The 17,346-nt window shown below is 39.9% G+C and overlaps 1 pseudogene; it reads right to left on the bottom strand.

Annotated features, from left to right (window-relative positions):
• LOC100721894 (arylacetamide deacetylase-like 4 family member 1) overlaps positions 1 to 16,403 on the bottom strand; it is a 59,528-nt pseudogene extending 43,125 nt beyond the window's left edge.
• Positions 16,404 to 17,346: the final 943 nt, after the last annotated feature.

The raw sequence follows: 17,346 nt of genomic DNA on the forward strand, positions 1-17,346 counted from the left end.
CTGTATGTTTCAGTATGTGGTATCAACATTATTATCTTATTGTATATACTGTTTAATTTCATTGTTAATTTCCTCTGTGACCCATTAATTGTTCAAAAATGTGTTGCTTAATTTCCATGTGTTTATGCAGTTTTTATGATTTCTTTTATCACTGATTTCTAGCTTAATTGTGCAATGGTGAGATCATAGGCATGGAATATTTTCAGTTTCTCTACATTTACTTATACATGTTTTATGGGCTAATATTTGGTCCACTTTGGAGAACTTCCCATGTACAGCTGAGAAGATTGTGTTTTCTGAAGTTTTAGAGTGGAACACTGATGGCATCCACCAAGTCCATTTGTGCACAGGCTTCTTTAAATTTTGACATGCATTTGTTTATTTTCTGTCTAGGTGATCTATCTATTTGTGACAGGGCAGTATTAAGGTCCTTCAGTATATTTCTATTAGATGCTATATTTTTCATGTCTGTTAGATTTGTTTTATGTAGTTGGGTACACCAGGGTTTGGTGCATATATATTTATGATTATTATCTCTTTTTCTTGGAATTTTTCCTTAACAAGTATGTAGTGACTATCCTCATCTTTTTTGATCAGTTTTTCCTGAAGTTTACATCGTCTGCAAACACAACAGATACCTTCGCTTTTCTCTGTTTTCCTGTGACACAGAACTTTTTTCCAATCTTTGAACTTTAATCTATGATTTTTTTGCATTTTAATGTGTTTCTTGAATGCAGCATATTGTTGAGAAGCTTCTTGCTTCTTGTTCCATTCCACCAGTGTCTTTCTTTTCTTGATGAATTGAGACCATTTACATTGATAGTTATAAGTGACATATATTGTCTTGTCTCCTCCTCATTACATTTCTGTTTTTGGTTCCCTGGCTTTCTCCTCTGTTTAATTGCTAGTCCTGTTCAACAGTTTATTTCTATTGGTGTTCATATGCTTGTGGTCATCATTATCTGTTTCTAATATATCTTCAGAGAATTTTATAGAGCTAGTTTTGGGTCATGAATTTCTTTAGTATTTTTTTTTATCATGGAAGTGTCTTATTTTTCCATTGATTTTGAAAGAGAGTTTCACAGAGTAAATCAATCTGCATTGAAGATTGTTTGCTTTTATGGCTTGAAATGCCATACTGCAGGCCCTCCTTGATTTAAGGATCTGTGCTAAGAAGTCTGCTGTAAATTTGATGGGGTTTTTTGTAGGTGACTGTTTTTCTTTTCTCTCGCTATGGTTAATTTTTTATAATTTTCAGAATCTTGATTATTATATTTCTTTTTTAAATTTTATTTAAAGACAAAAAACAAAACAGTAGAAGGGTACAAGTAATACCGAATTTGAAAAATTAAACAGTAAGACATCACTAGTTAATAGATTACATATTGTCATTTTAGAAATAGTTGATCAAGTTACAAAATTAAAGCATACAAAGTGGACATTCAAACAGTGAGACTGCAAACAGTTGTGTTCAATGATCTAACAAAAATTTAGTAATGTGGTCATCTATCTTACACACCTCAGCACACTTGCAGTTGTATCCTTTAGAACACTTTCTTTTCCTCTTTTTTACAATAACATCTACACAATTTGGCTTTTAATACTCCTACAGTTTTTTTGGGAAGAGAATAAAACCAAATATGACAAAACAAAGCAGTTAGTCAAAACAAAGGATGGACATAGTACATGACGAAAAAACAGACTACAAGGTAGTCAACAATGGTTACCATAATGCCTCTTGCTACCTTAAAAACAATTGCCTATATCATCAGGTATAATAACATTGAACAAAACAGTACAGAACAAAACTAATAAAACCTAAACATTGGAGACATTACTGGACTTCAAAAGGAGATAATAGACAAAACAAAATGGTCATCATAGTGAATCTTATTGCCTTCAAAGTAGTTACCTATACCCTCATATTTGATACTATCAAACAGAACTGAATAGAGTAAAATCAGTTGAACAAGATGGAGAGAGCAATTTAGGGCTTCAAATCAAGTAACAGGAAATCAAAAAAGTTACAATAATATATCCTGCTAACTTTTTAAAAATTTTTCAATTAATTAAAAAAATAATAAATTAAATATTTTTTAAAAAGGGGGAGATTGCAAATTCCCCCAGTTCCTCTTTATCCTGGAAGCACCTCGTTTTTCCATCAATTTCCAGGGACAGTTGTGCAGGATATCTCAATCTTGGCTGGAGATTATTATCTTTCAAAGCTTGAATTATTTCCCCCCATGCTCTTCGTGATTTGATGGTTTGTGAAGAGAAATCTGCTGTGATTCTGATGGGTGTTCCCTTGTAAGTGATCTGTTTCTTGTCTCTTACAGCTTTTAATATTCTGTTCTTGTATTGAATTTCTGGAATTTTTATTATTATATGCCTGGGTGTTTCTCTGTTAGGGTTGTAGGTAGCTGGGGTCCTGTATGCCTCATACATCTGAGTATCTTTACCTTTTGCTAAATTAGGAAAATTCTCCTGGATTATTTCTGTGAGTAGCTTTTGTAGTTCAGTTGTTTGTGTCCCTACTTCTTCTTTTATGTTCTTAATCCTTAAGTTATGGCTCCTCTTATCATCTTCTTGTCTTTGTATTATTGCTGTTTGTTTCTTTGTTATTTTAAAGAAGTTTTTCATTTCATTCTCCCATATTTCAAGTCTGCCCTCCAGTTCAGATAGTCTGTCCTTAGTTTCTTTCAAGCTGTTATGCCAGTCTTGGATAGACTTCTTAATTTCTTGATAGTCCCTTTGAACCTGCTTCACATACTCAATGCTTTCTCTGTTTTCTCCATCAAGCAATTCTCCCCTCTTTTTCTGTTCTTCCATTCCACCATCTGTTTTTTCCTGGGTGGTGCTTAGCATTTCTCTAACTATTCTGCATACTTCTAGCTTCAGGTCATTGATAACTTCATTCCTGAATTGGTCTATGAGGCTCTCTATATGGCGCTTAATGTATATTGGTGCAGTGTCCACTATTGCCTGTTTCTCAGGATTGGGGGCCGAGGAGCCTTTTTTGTTGCTTCCCTTCCCCATATTTTCTGTTCCTTATAAAATGCAAGCTTACACAGGAGGCCCGGCTTCCCTGCCTGTCAGCCACAGCCTGATCAAATTGCGCTGGCTAGTTGTTCCCGCCCACCGCTGCGCACCAGGGAGTTGCGGAGGAGGCAGCCTACGCGGGAGTCAGTCGCTCCTCCGGGCCACCGTCCAGCTCTGGGATCTGGGTTAGGCCAGCCTAGGGAGTCCGCCAGCAGCGTCACTCAGGCCAGGCACTTTTCACCAATCCCGTCCGAGAGGGGAATGTGTGGCTGGAGTTGCCACCGCGCCCTGCTCTTACAGGACTGCCTGAGCCCAGAAAGACCTCCGCTGGAGTCAAACTGTGGTAGGGGGTCAGTTTCTCTCTCACCTCGCCACCAGTCAGTTTTCGTGTATGCCTCCTTGTCCGTCCTGTTTTCGACTCCGTTCGCAGACTCCCGTTCCCAGAGCTCGGTGCGTCTCTCCTTGCCGAGCCGCTGTGGAGGCAGCCAGCCGCTGGGCGGCGGGAAACCCAAATCGCGGCTTCCAATGGCGCAGGGTCGAGCCTCTACACCGAGTCTTTTCTGTTCCTATTTTAGCGCCAGGACTGCATTCCAAGTTGGTTTCTCTCAGCCCAGTTCGTTCCTGAGTCAGCAGAGCATATCTCTACTGATTCGTGTCTCCTTAGTTGGCATCATTCCTGGCCTCTGAGCCGAGCCTTTCAGAGAGCCTTCGGTAGTTGCTGTTGTCTGTCCGCCATGTCAACCCTACAGAAAGTATTGCAGGATATTCTAAAAAAAGAAAAATACAAAGAACCCAGAAATAGTGGCGGGGAGGCCACAATGAATGGAGCAGAGAACAAAATGAAGACAAACTGACAGCTACTGACAGAAAAAGAGCTCAACAGAAATGAGACAGAGAAGATTGGATGATAGGAACAGCTATTTTGGAGAAAATGACATCTTAATAGGTAATGCTGATTTAGTACCATCTTGTTTTGAAGTCTCATCTAGCTTTTGTTCTTCTGTCTCCAATGGTCTAAACAGGTTGTATCTTATTGGATTTTGTTATGTACGATAGTATAAGCAAAAACCTTTTAAAGACAAGGAGATTATACAGAGACCATTGTTCATTTTCTGTTATCGATTCTAAATACTCTATAATGCTGTCATTCTCTTAAATGGTTTTACATTGTTTTGATATACTTAATGCCACAGTATATGAAGTTGTACTCAAGGACTTCAGGGAGGGAGTCAATATGGTAACTATTTTTGGGTTGGAAATATCTGGTGGTGAAACACTATTGTGCTTAAATGGTTATGTTTTGATCTGCCCTGTTTCGCTGTTATGCCCTCTTTTTTCTCAATCTCCACTCCATTATTTACTTTTTTATTTTTATCCATTTAATTAAAGGGAAAAATATAGCAGGATATAATATAGTAACCCACTTTGACTTTCTATTATCTCAATTTGAAGCCCTGTATTACTCTCACCATCTTGTTTTTGACTGAGGTTCCTCTATTCTGTTTTGCTGGATAGTATCAGGTTCGAAAGTTTAGGCATCAGCTGAGAAGATAATGAGATTCATTATAACGCCCATTCTCGTTGACTTTTATCTACTTTTGAAGACCTACAATATCTCCAATGTTTTAGTTTTGTCGGTTTTATTCTTTACGGTTTTGTTCAATTGTATTACAACTAATGATATAGGCAATTCTATTAGAAATAGCGGGAGGCATTATAGTAACCATTGTTGATCACCTTGTATTATGTTTTTATATTATCTATTATATCCACCCTTTTGACTTGACTGATTCTGTTCTGTTATGTCACATTTGGTTTTACTCTCTTCCAAAAAAGCAATAAGAACCGTAGGAGCAATGAAACCCAAAATGTGTAATAGTCACTGTACAAAAGAGAGGAAAAGAAAGTGCTCTAAACTATATAACTGCATGTATATTTAAATGTATAAGATAGAAAATGATATCGCAGAGTTTTATTGGATCATTGAACGGAACTGTTTGCAGTATCATTGTTGGAATGTCCACTCTACAGGCTTTAATTTTGTGACTTGAACAATTATTTCTAAGATGGCAATATGTAATCCATTAACTAGTGATTTCCTACTGCGCATTTTTTTCTTCTGTAAATCTGTATAACTTGTACCCCTTCACTGTTTTTTTTTCTTTCTTTTCTTTTCTCCTTAAATAAATTAAAAAAAAAAAAGTAAAAAAAAAAAGGGGGAGATTGAGATAAAAGAGGACATAACAACATAGCGATACAGGTCAGAACAGAACAATTTAAGCAACCTACTGTTTCACCACAAGATAACCCGACTTAATAGTAGTTATCATAGTGTCTCTTTCTTTGAAATATTCAAGAATAACTTCATATACTATAGCATCAAACTTATCAAGACAGTGTGAAACCATTTAAGAGGATGAAAGTGTTACAAGGTATTTAGAACCAGCTAACAGAAAAATTAACAATGGTTTCTATATTATCTCTTTGCCTATAAAAAATTTTGTTTTTACTATCACATATAATAAAATCCAATAAGATACAACATGATAAAACCAATGGAGACAGAAGAACAACAGTGTGATTGGACTTCAAAACAAGATGATATTAAATCAGCACTAGCTATTATGATGTCTTGTTTTCTGCAAAATAGCTGTTCATGTCATCACAAACAATAAAATCAAACAGCTCAGAAAAAATCCATTCCAATTAATGAGTGAAAACTTTATACAGCTTCAAAGCCATATAATGGGGAATCATGATTACCACATACTTTTATGTATTTATAACATTTCTTACACTAGGGAAACTATTCATGAGTTTGATTTATTTCACTTATGAGTATGGTCTCAAGCTGTGCCCACTTATTTAAAATATCTCAATGTGATCCTTCTTTATAGCTGAGTAGTACTCCATTGTATAAAAATATCACAAGTTTTATATCCATTCCTCAGTTGATGGACACTTTGGTTGTTTACAAGATCTAGCTGCTATAACCATGGGTGCACATATATCACTGTGGTATGATGCTTTCAGTTCTTCTGGGAATATGCCTAGAAGTGGAATACCTGGAACAAATGGGACTTCCAATTCCAGGTCTTTGAGAAATCTCCAGACTGACCTCGACAATGGTTGCAGCAGTCTACATTCCTGCCAACAGTGCAGGAGAGTTCCTTTTCCCCACAGCCTCTCCAGAATTTGTTGTTGGTGGTTTTCTTGATCCTGGCCATTCTTTGAGGAGAGCGATGCAATCTCAGTGTGCTTTTAATTTGCATTTCTCTAAAGAGTAATGTTGATGAACATTTTTTCATGTATTTATTTGCCTTTATTTCATCTCAGAAGTTTGTATTCATCTCTGATGCCAATTTTTGGATTGGATCTTTGAGTTTTGGGGTCTGTTTTTTTTTTTAATTCTTTATATGTTTTAGGCAGAACTCCTTTGTCTGTGGGAGAGGTCACTAAGATTTTTTCCCAGTTTGTGGGTTTTCTTTTCACTATGCTGGAGATTTCTTTTGACATGCAGAAACTTTTTAATAAGAGGTGATCTCAGTTATTGATTATGGGAAGTATTTCCCATGTGGTTTGAATCCTTTTCATGAATTCTTTACCTACCCCTATGACTTGGAACTTTTTTTTAAGTAAAGAGAAAAAAGATAGGAAATAAAGAAAAACAAAGCATTAAAAGGGTACAAATAATATAGAGTTTCAAGAAAAAAATTATACATTAAGAAATTACTAGTTAATAGGTCACACACCGTATCCTAGAAACAGTTATCCAAAATACAAAGTTAAAGCATATAAAGTGAACATTCATACAGTAAGATTGCAGAGAGTTCTGTTCAATGATAACCAAAAGCTCAGTAATATGGTTTTCCATCCTACACACTCAAACATACATGCAGTTATATCCCTTAGACCACCTTCCTTTCCTCTATTTTTTGCAATAACAGTTACACTTTTTGGGTTTTTTTTTTACTCCCACAGTTCTGATTACATTTTTTGAAGAGAATAAAACCTAACATGACTAAACAAAAAAGAGTCGGTTAGAACAGAAGGATGGGCATAGAACATGATGCAAAAATAGAATATCAGGTGATCAAAAATGGTTACCATCTCCTAATATATTCCATTGATCTTCGGCTCTGTTTTGATTCCACTACCATGTTGATTTTACTATGGTTTCTTTGTAGTATAACTTCCAGTCAAGGATTGTGATGCCTCCTGCCTTGCCTTTGCTGCTTAGAACTGTCTTTGCTATTCTAGGTCTCTTCTCACTCCAATTATTATATTTCTCTGTGTGTATTTATTTTTTTATTTCTACATGAAGTTCTCTATGTTACATTTCCTTTTATGTCAATGTCTTATCAGTGTTTGGGAACTTTTATGACATTATTCCTGTGAAGAGGTTTTTAATGAATTTTACTTTGTCTTCAGCTTTATCACTGATTCCAAATAATCTTTTTTGTTGTTCTTGTTTGCTTCATCTTGTAGCTGTTGTATTGATTTTTGTTGTTTTTACTTGCTATTTTTAAGATACGTTTTCTTTCCTTGTTGCTAGTCACATCTGTGTCTTCTAGGTCTGATATTCAACCCTCCTTTTCATTCCATCTATTGTGTAAATATTGAGTGAAGTTTTCAGTCTCCTGGATTTCTGTTTGGATATGTTTCATCAGTTCAGTTTCTTAACTATGTTGGGCATTCATGGTTTACATCATTTTCCTAAGCTCTTGTATCAATCTTTAAAGTGTACAATCTTTGAAGTTAGGTGACAATCACTGTTTCAGCACTCTGTGACTGCCATCAAAATATGGATAACCCAGAAGGATGTAGGGCTATCATTCCAGAGCTGTCAACAGCATTCTTGCCACAAGATAAGAGAATATGACTTCCAAGAACAAAAAAGTTTGCTCATCACAGCTGAAACATTGCATCCCTAAAAACTAAATGCCACCTCAATTACATTATGCAGGTTGGTCGTTCTGCATATCCTTGTCTCTGAAAATTGTAGAGGTGCTTTCAGGCTTCCTACATAGCCCAGCACACAGGACTCATGTATGTCCCACCATTATCACAGACAATCATCCATAAAACACTCTCTTTTATAAATTAATGAAATTTGGGTGTATCACTGGGTTGAGGTCTTTGTTCTGATGAACCTTCATCCTGGCTGGACTTAGAACCCATTGACCCCCCCACAATTCTAAATATATCTCAGTGTCCTGATTCTCATTTGTATGTTGCACAGAAAGTGGGAGATTGGAATCAATCTAAGTGATAGAGTGATGGACTTCCAACAACTTTTCCAAGGGATTGCAAATATAAACTTGGATCATGACAAGGACAGGAAAGGGATCTCTATATGAACAGGTTTCAAAAAGGCCCAAAGGACTCCAGGGAAAAATCAGGGAGGGATTTATCTCTCAGAAGAGAAGTAGAGCTAAAGAAGATGAGAGGATGCCTCTGGGTAAACGAGCTGTCACCTGCACCAGAAGGTGGAGCTTATGGGTGCAGAATAACTTCTGTATTCTAGGCTGACATTTCAGTTTTACTGGTCTTCCTCTCATCTTCTCTAGCCTTCTGCGTATGGCTGGTTTTGCAATGATTCCTGACTTTTGTTTGTGCTGTTACATGCAGTATGGACTGTATGTGTGAAGAAGACCCAGCATTTCCTTTGTATGAGATCGGGCAAAGATAACAAATCAAATGAGACTTTCATACCTGATTCTATTATACTGATTATATCAAATAGGAGGGCCACTATGTACAATCAGTTCTCTGTGGCTGCTTTAAGGAATTACTCACCATTTAAGGTTATGTAATGTGACAATTTGAATGTCCATAAAAACTTAGGGTGGTGAACTCTGAAAAACATCTGACAGGACACTGATGACTTTGGTCTCCAGTCTGAAGAGAGTATATTCTGAGAAAATACAAATATGCATCCGTGAAGCCATCTTCCACATGGTACCAGTTCACAGGGACCTCTTGGTCTTCCAAACACTTCTTGTAGAGCAAGGTGTGATCACAAAGGATATCATGCTTACAGCTCACCAGGAAGGCCTCAGGGAGCTGAGCTATTGTTTCCTCATCAGCTAAGCCATTTTCTGTACTTCTCCCAGGTTTCTGGGGGTACAAAAGCACCTTTCAGTATGGCATCTTTCCAAGAGATGTCAATGCCCACATATCTACAAATGCACATCGTTATGAATTCCTCAGAGAGAAATGGGACGTTTCGGCTCTGCTCAGCAGACAATACCTAGAAACTGGTGACCTGGGTAACTGGATAAATGACGACCTGAGCCAGGATTCGGGGGGGATCTTTGTGGCTCAACAGAGCCTGGGTGATATGGGCAGCAACCCCTCCTCCAATGCTGTCCCCACAGACTAAAACCCAGGAAGGGTCCACACCATAACATTTTAGCCTCTTCAGGAAGTGAATGGTGGCATTTAGGCAGTCAGTGGTAATGACAGGTTAATGGTAGTAAGGAAGTTTCCTGTACCTAAGGAGGAAAAAGGGAACAAAGAATAATGTGCAAAGGGGGAGGTGCATTTTGTACATCTAACATGTGTTTGGTTTCAAGATAGGCAGCCTCATTAAAGGCCCAGGAAACTGGGTTTCTTGGTATTTATTCTTGAGGGCAAAGATAACAAATCAGATGAGACTTTCATACCTGATTCTATTATACTGATTATATCAAATAGGAGGGCCACTGATTTGTTATCTTTGCCCGATCTCATACAAAGAATTAATCTCTCAGGGATATTGTCAGAACTGAGCCATTTCCTGTACTTCTCCCAGGTTTCTGGGGGTACAAAAGCACATTTCAGCATGGCGTTTTTCCAGGAGACATTAATGGCTATATATCTACAAATGCACATCATCAAGAAGTCCTGGGTAACAAATGGAACATTTTGGTTCTGCTGATCAGATGGTAATTGGAAACTGATTTCTTGGATCAGAGGATAAATCAGGACTTGAGCCCGGATTTGGGGGAGATCTTTGTAGTCCACTAAAGCCTCGGCGATGTTGGCTACAGCCTGTCCTCTATCACTTTCCCCACAGATTAGAGCATGGGAAGGGTCCACACCATAATTTTCAGGCTTTTCAGGGAGTGGATGGTGGCATTCAGGCAGTCAGTGGTGATGACAGGATAATGGTAGTAAGGAAGCTTCCAGTGCCTTAAGAGGAAAAGAAACAAAGAATAATATCCAAAGTTGTCATTACACATCATCTGAAAAGAGACTTCTACAAATCTTAGGAGACCTTCCCCCAATGAATTCTTCACAGTGACCCTAAGAAGTAACAGTGAGTATCCCCATTGCTTTCCTGAGGTCATTGAAACTGTATGTCCAATGTCTGGCTCTGAAGGAGTCTATATTCTAAGTGCAGACTCTACTTCCAATGCTTTCCAGGAAGGTGCAAAACACACACCAGTGGAAAGCTACTAGCTTTGGAAGAGGAACAAACAGAAAAATGTCCAGTGAGCTTCCCAGTGGTCCTCTGGCAGTTAGGGACCACCATGGTACAACGTGTCACAACACAAGGCTGCAATGACAAGACAAATTGCTGCATCAAACTACCACTGTTTGTAGCTGGGCCCATTCTAACAGAGCCAACCTGAGACCCACATAAAGGCACAGAGGCACAGTGTTGTGAAAATTGAGAAATTCTCACCTAGAAACATGCACCAAATAAGCTCGCTCACTTCCCTTCTTCTGAGCCTATTTGAGAGAACTAGCTTGCAATTCATCCATCTGGGTATCACATTGCTAGTTTCCCACTAGCTTTGCTGTTGACAGCACATCTAATACCTGGATTACAGAAACAGCTGCGGGGGGACCTCCAGAAACCTGAATGCTGCATTACTGAGAACACGGACTATTCTCTCCAGCCTGCAGAGTTCTTATGAGTGACTGCAGTGGAATAAAAGACATGGAGTCTCTTTCTTCACATTGCATCCCCTTTGATGTTTAACCCACTGCTGGGACAGATTCTACCTGTCTCTTCCCATAGATATACTGATCATTTAAGAACTGTGTTGATTGAGGCTAGGACACAAAGTTAGCTTGCTTACCATCCATTACAACTGCTATGTCTCTTTTCTACCCATTCTAGTGCTTTTTTCAGCATTCAAGCACTGAAAGGGCTTTATCCCGATTAGAAGGACTGTGTGTATTTGCAGTATGATGCAAAAGTAACCGAGCAGTTGCAACCAAAGTTCAGCCTCACTTCCCCAATCAAGTACAAGGCCAGGATGCTTGAACTTGAGAAGGATGCCTACACAAGAAAATCAACAAGTTGGCTGTGATCACCAAAGGTCCAAGTAGCTAAAAATAATTATTTCAGTACTGGGAATTGAATAATAGCCTTCACACTAAGCTAAGTCTCTAGCAGTTTTTATTTTTTATGTTTGAATCAGTATCCCGGCCTCTATCATCCAGAGTTAAAAGATGCAGTCCTCAGGTTTCAGTTTTACTCCCTGTCAGTATGGGAGTAGAACAGCTGAGATTAAAATTAGCGTGAAGTAGTTTTCAGCCAAAAAAATAAAACAGGAGAAAAAAATCTTCTCTTTTTCATTGTCCTTCGGGCACCTACTCCATTGCATCACACACTGCATGGCCCAGGTAGACACAAGCTCCTCCTCTGGGCTTTAATTCCTCCAATCATTCCATCAGAAGTGCATGAACAAAAAGGCCCAGGCTGTTCAAACACTTAAAATGAATGCTGAGCACTCTCTTATAAGATATCACCTCATAAGACATAAGATAAAATGTCTTATTAAATCTCACAGGGAGCACTGACACCTTTCTGTTCTCACTGTGCAGAAGGTCTTATTATCCCCATGGTCTTTGGAGACATGAGCTCTAGTGGCTGAAGTCCAGACTCTATGGCTTCCAGATATGAATCACTTCATTGTGAAGAATTGCTGCCATCCTCAGTGCCTCCACAGAGAGTCAATGGTGCAAAATGGCCTGTTGGAGTCACACATTTACCCTCTCTACTCAGAGCAGGAGAAACCAAGACTAGTAGGGGCTATCAGATATTCACACCGCAAAGGGACAGTTTTCTGGTTCTCTCTCCTGCCCTGTCTGAATTGTGTTCTCTTCCTTGTTGAGATCTCTTGAAACAAAGACTAGAATGGTAGTGAGTTACACCCACTGTCCTTGCATCCACAGATTCAGAATTGTGTCTTAAGACAGACTCTACCTTGGTCCTGGTGTGGCCTGGGGTGATGGGTAGATAAGTAGGAACTCACTTAATGACATAATAAGAATCTACAGAACCATCAGCCCATCCACAGCCAGAACCTAGACCAAGACCTTCAACCAACTCTGAGAAACTCACTATCTTCTCTATCTCAGAACTACCTCTGCCTAGAGGAGAGTTTCCTGAAGTGCTGAATGCATCATCCTTCTTATTTCCTTTTTGTACTTTTTGGTTTTAACCATGGGAATTCTTAGAAGGTATTACTTTGATTTTAATTAACATAACATTATTTTTAAAACATCAGCGTTCATGTATTTTTTTCTCATTTTGCTTGTGAATGCACTACTAAGACTCATTCATGTCAGCCATGCACAGGCCTTGCTGGCTGGAGGCAGCCAAACCCAAGCCTTTCCCCAGGAGTCAGTGTCATTAGCAGACTGGGGGTGGCAGACAAATAAGAATTCACTAAGAATCAAGCCTTCTCTGTGAACCAGCACCATGCCTGAGCCACTCCTACGGCGACTGGCAGGGGACAGCCAGACCCCACGCCCTTCCAGTGCACGGATTGGCAAGCAAGAATAGCCAGGACAGCCCCCACCACCACCAACCCACAAGTGACCCGCTCACCTATAAAACACTGTGGGTTGGGGATTTAGCTCAGTATCATAAGCACCAGCCTGGCAAGCCTTAGGTTATGAGTTTGATCCCTGGTATAAAAAAAAAAAGAAAAGAAAAGAAAAGAAAAAAAAAAAAAGAAAAACGATAACCCCACAATCTGCTGGGGTGATAGTTAACAAGGTGAAATGCAATTGGATGCCTCTGGTGTTTTGATGTTTCACTGACCTTGCCAGTCTAGGGCCTGTAGTCTGTTCATCTTACTTAGAGGATAGCGGTACACAGTGTGGAATCTACGGAGACCATCTTCTAAAGGCGGTGGCCATTGTTAACCCCTTATTGTCTTGTTTTAAAATCCTCTGTCATTTTCATTGTTTTGTTAGGTTGGGTTTCATTTTGTTTGATTTTGTTATAGTCAATGGCAAAAGAAGCTATTCAAAAATAATAAGATATGTTATAGTAGCTTTTTTGGATTTACTGTTGTCTTGTTTTGAGACCTTTACTGCATTTAGTGTCTTCTCTTTATTGACCCTTTCCTGTTGTGTCCTGTTTGATATTTACTGTGTCTAAAGTTAATTTGCAGCTATTTTGAAGATGGGCTAGTATGGTAACTAATATTGTTTTCATATTGTTTTGAAGTCTTGTATCACACTGATTTGTTTTGACTCACTTTATTCTCTTTAATTTTCCTTGATTTTATCCTCTTTAAAATAAAAATTTCATTCATATCATAATGTGTCCTATGATATAGTTAGCGAGTATGCCATGTAATAGTACTTGGCAACTCAGGCACTGTAATACCCACTATAATAACCTATTCACTGTCTATCGGCTGATCTGTGCACTCCCCTGAAGCAGGCATCTTTGCAGGCCTGTGCCACTCTGCATGGAGGTGCACCTGTGTCCTGGGTGAATGTCCATGAGTGTCTGATGGCTGAGAACTCCTCTCTGCTCTACAATCATCCAGCAAGTTCCTCCCACCTTCTTCATTCCATGGAAAAAATGAAAATTGTCTCAAAATCTTGCCCCACAGACAACAGCATGAAATTGGTCTCCAGGGCAAGAAAAAGGCACACATTGTGGTAAGAATCTGCAAGAAAAAAACAGACCCAGAGTAGCTCATGAGGAGGGCCCAGCACCCCCCCCCACTGCCTCAGTGAGACCACCCTAGGTGGGCATGGGATAATGTCCTACCTCTGTTCCAACTCTGGGATCTTCCTACTTTGCTAGGCTCAGACTAGGGAAAGCCAGACATCTGCCTCAATCCCCCAAATGTCAAGGAGGAAAAAGACCTTGGGGTTCACCTGTTTCCAAGAAGGTTTATGGCTCAGAAATGGACAAAATCATGGAAAGTCAAGCGGAGCATGCCTACTGGAAATATTAACCATGTGGTGTATTTATATCCATGGAGAAATAAGCAATGGCTTGATGGGATATGTTATGAATAATAGATTCATCTGAAGTTCTAAAAAGCAGATCCACTGATTTGAGTAGGCTGCACTACAAGCCCACTATGTAGCTCAGATCCTGCCAAATGCACTTCCGCTCAGTGCTTCCCAGCTCCTGCTCTCAGACAGAGGCACCAGTGAGCATGTCCACATCCTCTGCAGGGCTGACCTCAAATTCTGTATCAAGGTCTCTTGTTAAAGGCTTGGAAAATGAGATTTTCTGAATCACATCAGGTGATAACCATGTTTAGACCCAGAAAGCAGCTAGTGAGGGGGCAGTAATAGTGATGACAGTGTACAAGACAAGCAGGCATTCTGCCGGGCCAGCTGAGCTCAGGGTCAGCATGAAGGACAAAGGTCTGCACCCTCACATCTCACACCCAATGTACATTGGGTCATCAGGGAAATTTTAGCATCCTGAGACCTGAGATCACCCTAGAAAGGGACTCAGTAAGCCAGGGAGAGGGCTTGGATGAGTAGGACCTTCAAGCTCCCAAGAGAGGTTAAAGACAGCCCAGGCCAAAACCTCTGTAGGCCATGGCCCGAGTCCTGCAGACCTAACCAGCTTCATCACCCACTCTGCCACCCAGACCTCCTTCTACCTTCAGAGCCTAAGCTGCTGGTTCCACAGCTCTGCATCTGACACCCTCTTGTTTAGAGTGAATAGGGCCAGGTTAGGATGGAGCAAGTGAGGCATCCACTATGGGAGCAAAGTCTAGGTCCCAGGTCACACAACCTTTCTGATAGACAGTATATTAATGGAAACTATTACAAACCCAAACTAATGCTAAGCATGCTGCAATAAGCAAAATAAAGTGTTAAACAGGCTTCTGCCATGCACGTGTAAAAGTCTCTCATCCTTACCTAGTAACTCTTTGATATTAAGTTCAACTTAGTCTGTTACATTTGTGTTGTTTTTTTAAATATTCCCCTGATGCACATTATTAACTGTCCTGATGACTGCGGGTTTTGCTGCCTGTCATTTTAGAGCCTAAGGCACCCAAGCTCCTTAAGCTTAGATCCCCACCTAGCTTAGAATGACCTCCTCCCCATAAGTAGTGCTGCTCCTCATCATCAGCTTGGGCTGGGAACCAATGCTAACTTCTTGAAGAAACTTGATCTTATTAGAGGAACCAGTGCAATCACGCTGAGTCACTTCTATTCTAGCATCTTGGTTTACCACCATGTGAAGCTCCCACCATATGAATTCTCCTGCTTGTATTGTCTAGCTCCCTCATTGACTAACAGGCACTTAAGGTCAAGGCCTGGGTCTTTCTGGTACTTCTGAGTGCCTTTTGCATGGGAAAGGGCTCACAGTAGGGGCTTAGGAACTATTTGCTGCCTATCTTGCTTTACCTTTGGAAATTTCATCCTCACAGAAGTCAGGATGGCATCTAGGGGAAGAGCCTTGGGACTTCTGAGAGTGAAGGCTATTCACAAGGATAAGACCCACGGATGGGAAGTGTTCTCAATTCATGCCTGAAAGTATGGAATTATTTTTTTGGTAGTGCTGAGGTTGGAACCCAGGATTTCACTCATGTTAGGTAAATGTGCCATCATTGAAATCCATCCCCAGCCCTAGGAAGATCTGTTAGGCTGAGTGAGCTGCAAGGGCACAGGACCAGTTAGAAGAATTCTCCTGGAGTTGAAAGTTGTAAGCAAGAGAAGGTAGGTTTGTATACCTATGGCCTGGCAGAGCTGAGGAAAATGTACAAGTTGAAAATCACTCTGGTACAAATACAGTGGGCCAACAGCCATATTGTAAGAAAAGAAGGCAGAGTCAACATCTGATCAATGATGAAGGAACTCAGACTATCACACAATGAAGACCATTCCTGGAGGCAGCAATACCATTAAATGAAGTGAGCCACAACATGCTCCCCTGAAGAAACTCCTATGGCTGATCCTTTGAAACGTTCCATGATATTCTTCTGTGATCTCACACAAAATTACACGTGTGATCCACCCTTGCTCTTCCACACATCAGGCAGGCTCCTTACCCAGGCTGCCCAAATCCCAGCTCCTCCATGGTAGAAGACGATGCCTGCTCTTGAGCTGCAGGACATCACCTTGGGCTCAAACAGCCTCACAGACATTGTTCCAAATTGCAGGTCTGTCACCACCACTTTTTAGGGTCCTCTTTCTTTGGGAATAATCTGTTCTGTACAAAATGGGCAAAGCTGGGCATGGAGTAAATGCTCAACTTCTCTAGTATGTTTCCCTGTGGAAGGCAGGAGGAGGAAAGTAAAGTAAAGGCGAGGTTAGGATCCAGATGGCAGGTTTCCACCACCACCACCACTGCTAAGGCATCACAGGTTTCTCTCTTGCCCCTGAATGTATATTTGATTCATTGCATCTCTGTGGGCTCAGGCTTGTGTTCAGGTAGACAGAGCTGGGCTTCCAGTTCCAAAGCCACATGCACTTGATTGTATAATATTGCTATGATCTCAATGTCTGTTTGCTCCAAAGCTCATGTTGAAATTTCACTGACATCATGACAGTATTGGGTTAGAATCTATGTAGTTATTAGGGAATGTCATCTCAAGATTCACGCAATCTGCTCTGCAGTGAGGTCCTGAAATAAAAGGATGAATTCACTCAATGTTTGCTGTCTTGCGACTATATGCATGCTTGCATTTTGCCAGGGCATTTTCAATGTACCAATTGCTAGTACTATGCTCCTGTCCTTCCTCAACTCATTGTGAACAAAAACTTTATTAATGTTTATAAATTATTAGGTACTATTAGAGCAGCAAACAAAAGGCAGATGGTGGATCTATCACTTAGTCAGTGTGAAGAACTCTGACTTCAAGGGATTCATGCCAATAATAAAAAACCACCAATTGTCTGGAGACAGAACTTTTAAATCCAATATTCCTAAACCTCATCTCTGTCACATGTCTTTTAATAAAGTAACCAACCTAAGGAGACAAATTCCATCATCCCCACTTCACAGATGAAACTGGGACACAGGAAGTCTTGCAAATGGCCCATGATCACACAGCTAATAAGAAGCAGTACAAGAATATGTACACTAGA

This window comes from Cavia porcellus, unplaced genomic scaffold, assembly GCF_034190915.1.
Source record: "Cavia porcellus strain 051 isolate PalLab524CR breed Dunkin Hartley unplaced genomic scaffold, mCavPor4.1 scaffold_25, whole genome shotgun sequence".
NCBI lineage: Eukaryota > Metazoa > Chordata > Mammalia > Rodentia > Caviidae > Cavia > Cavia porcellus.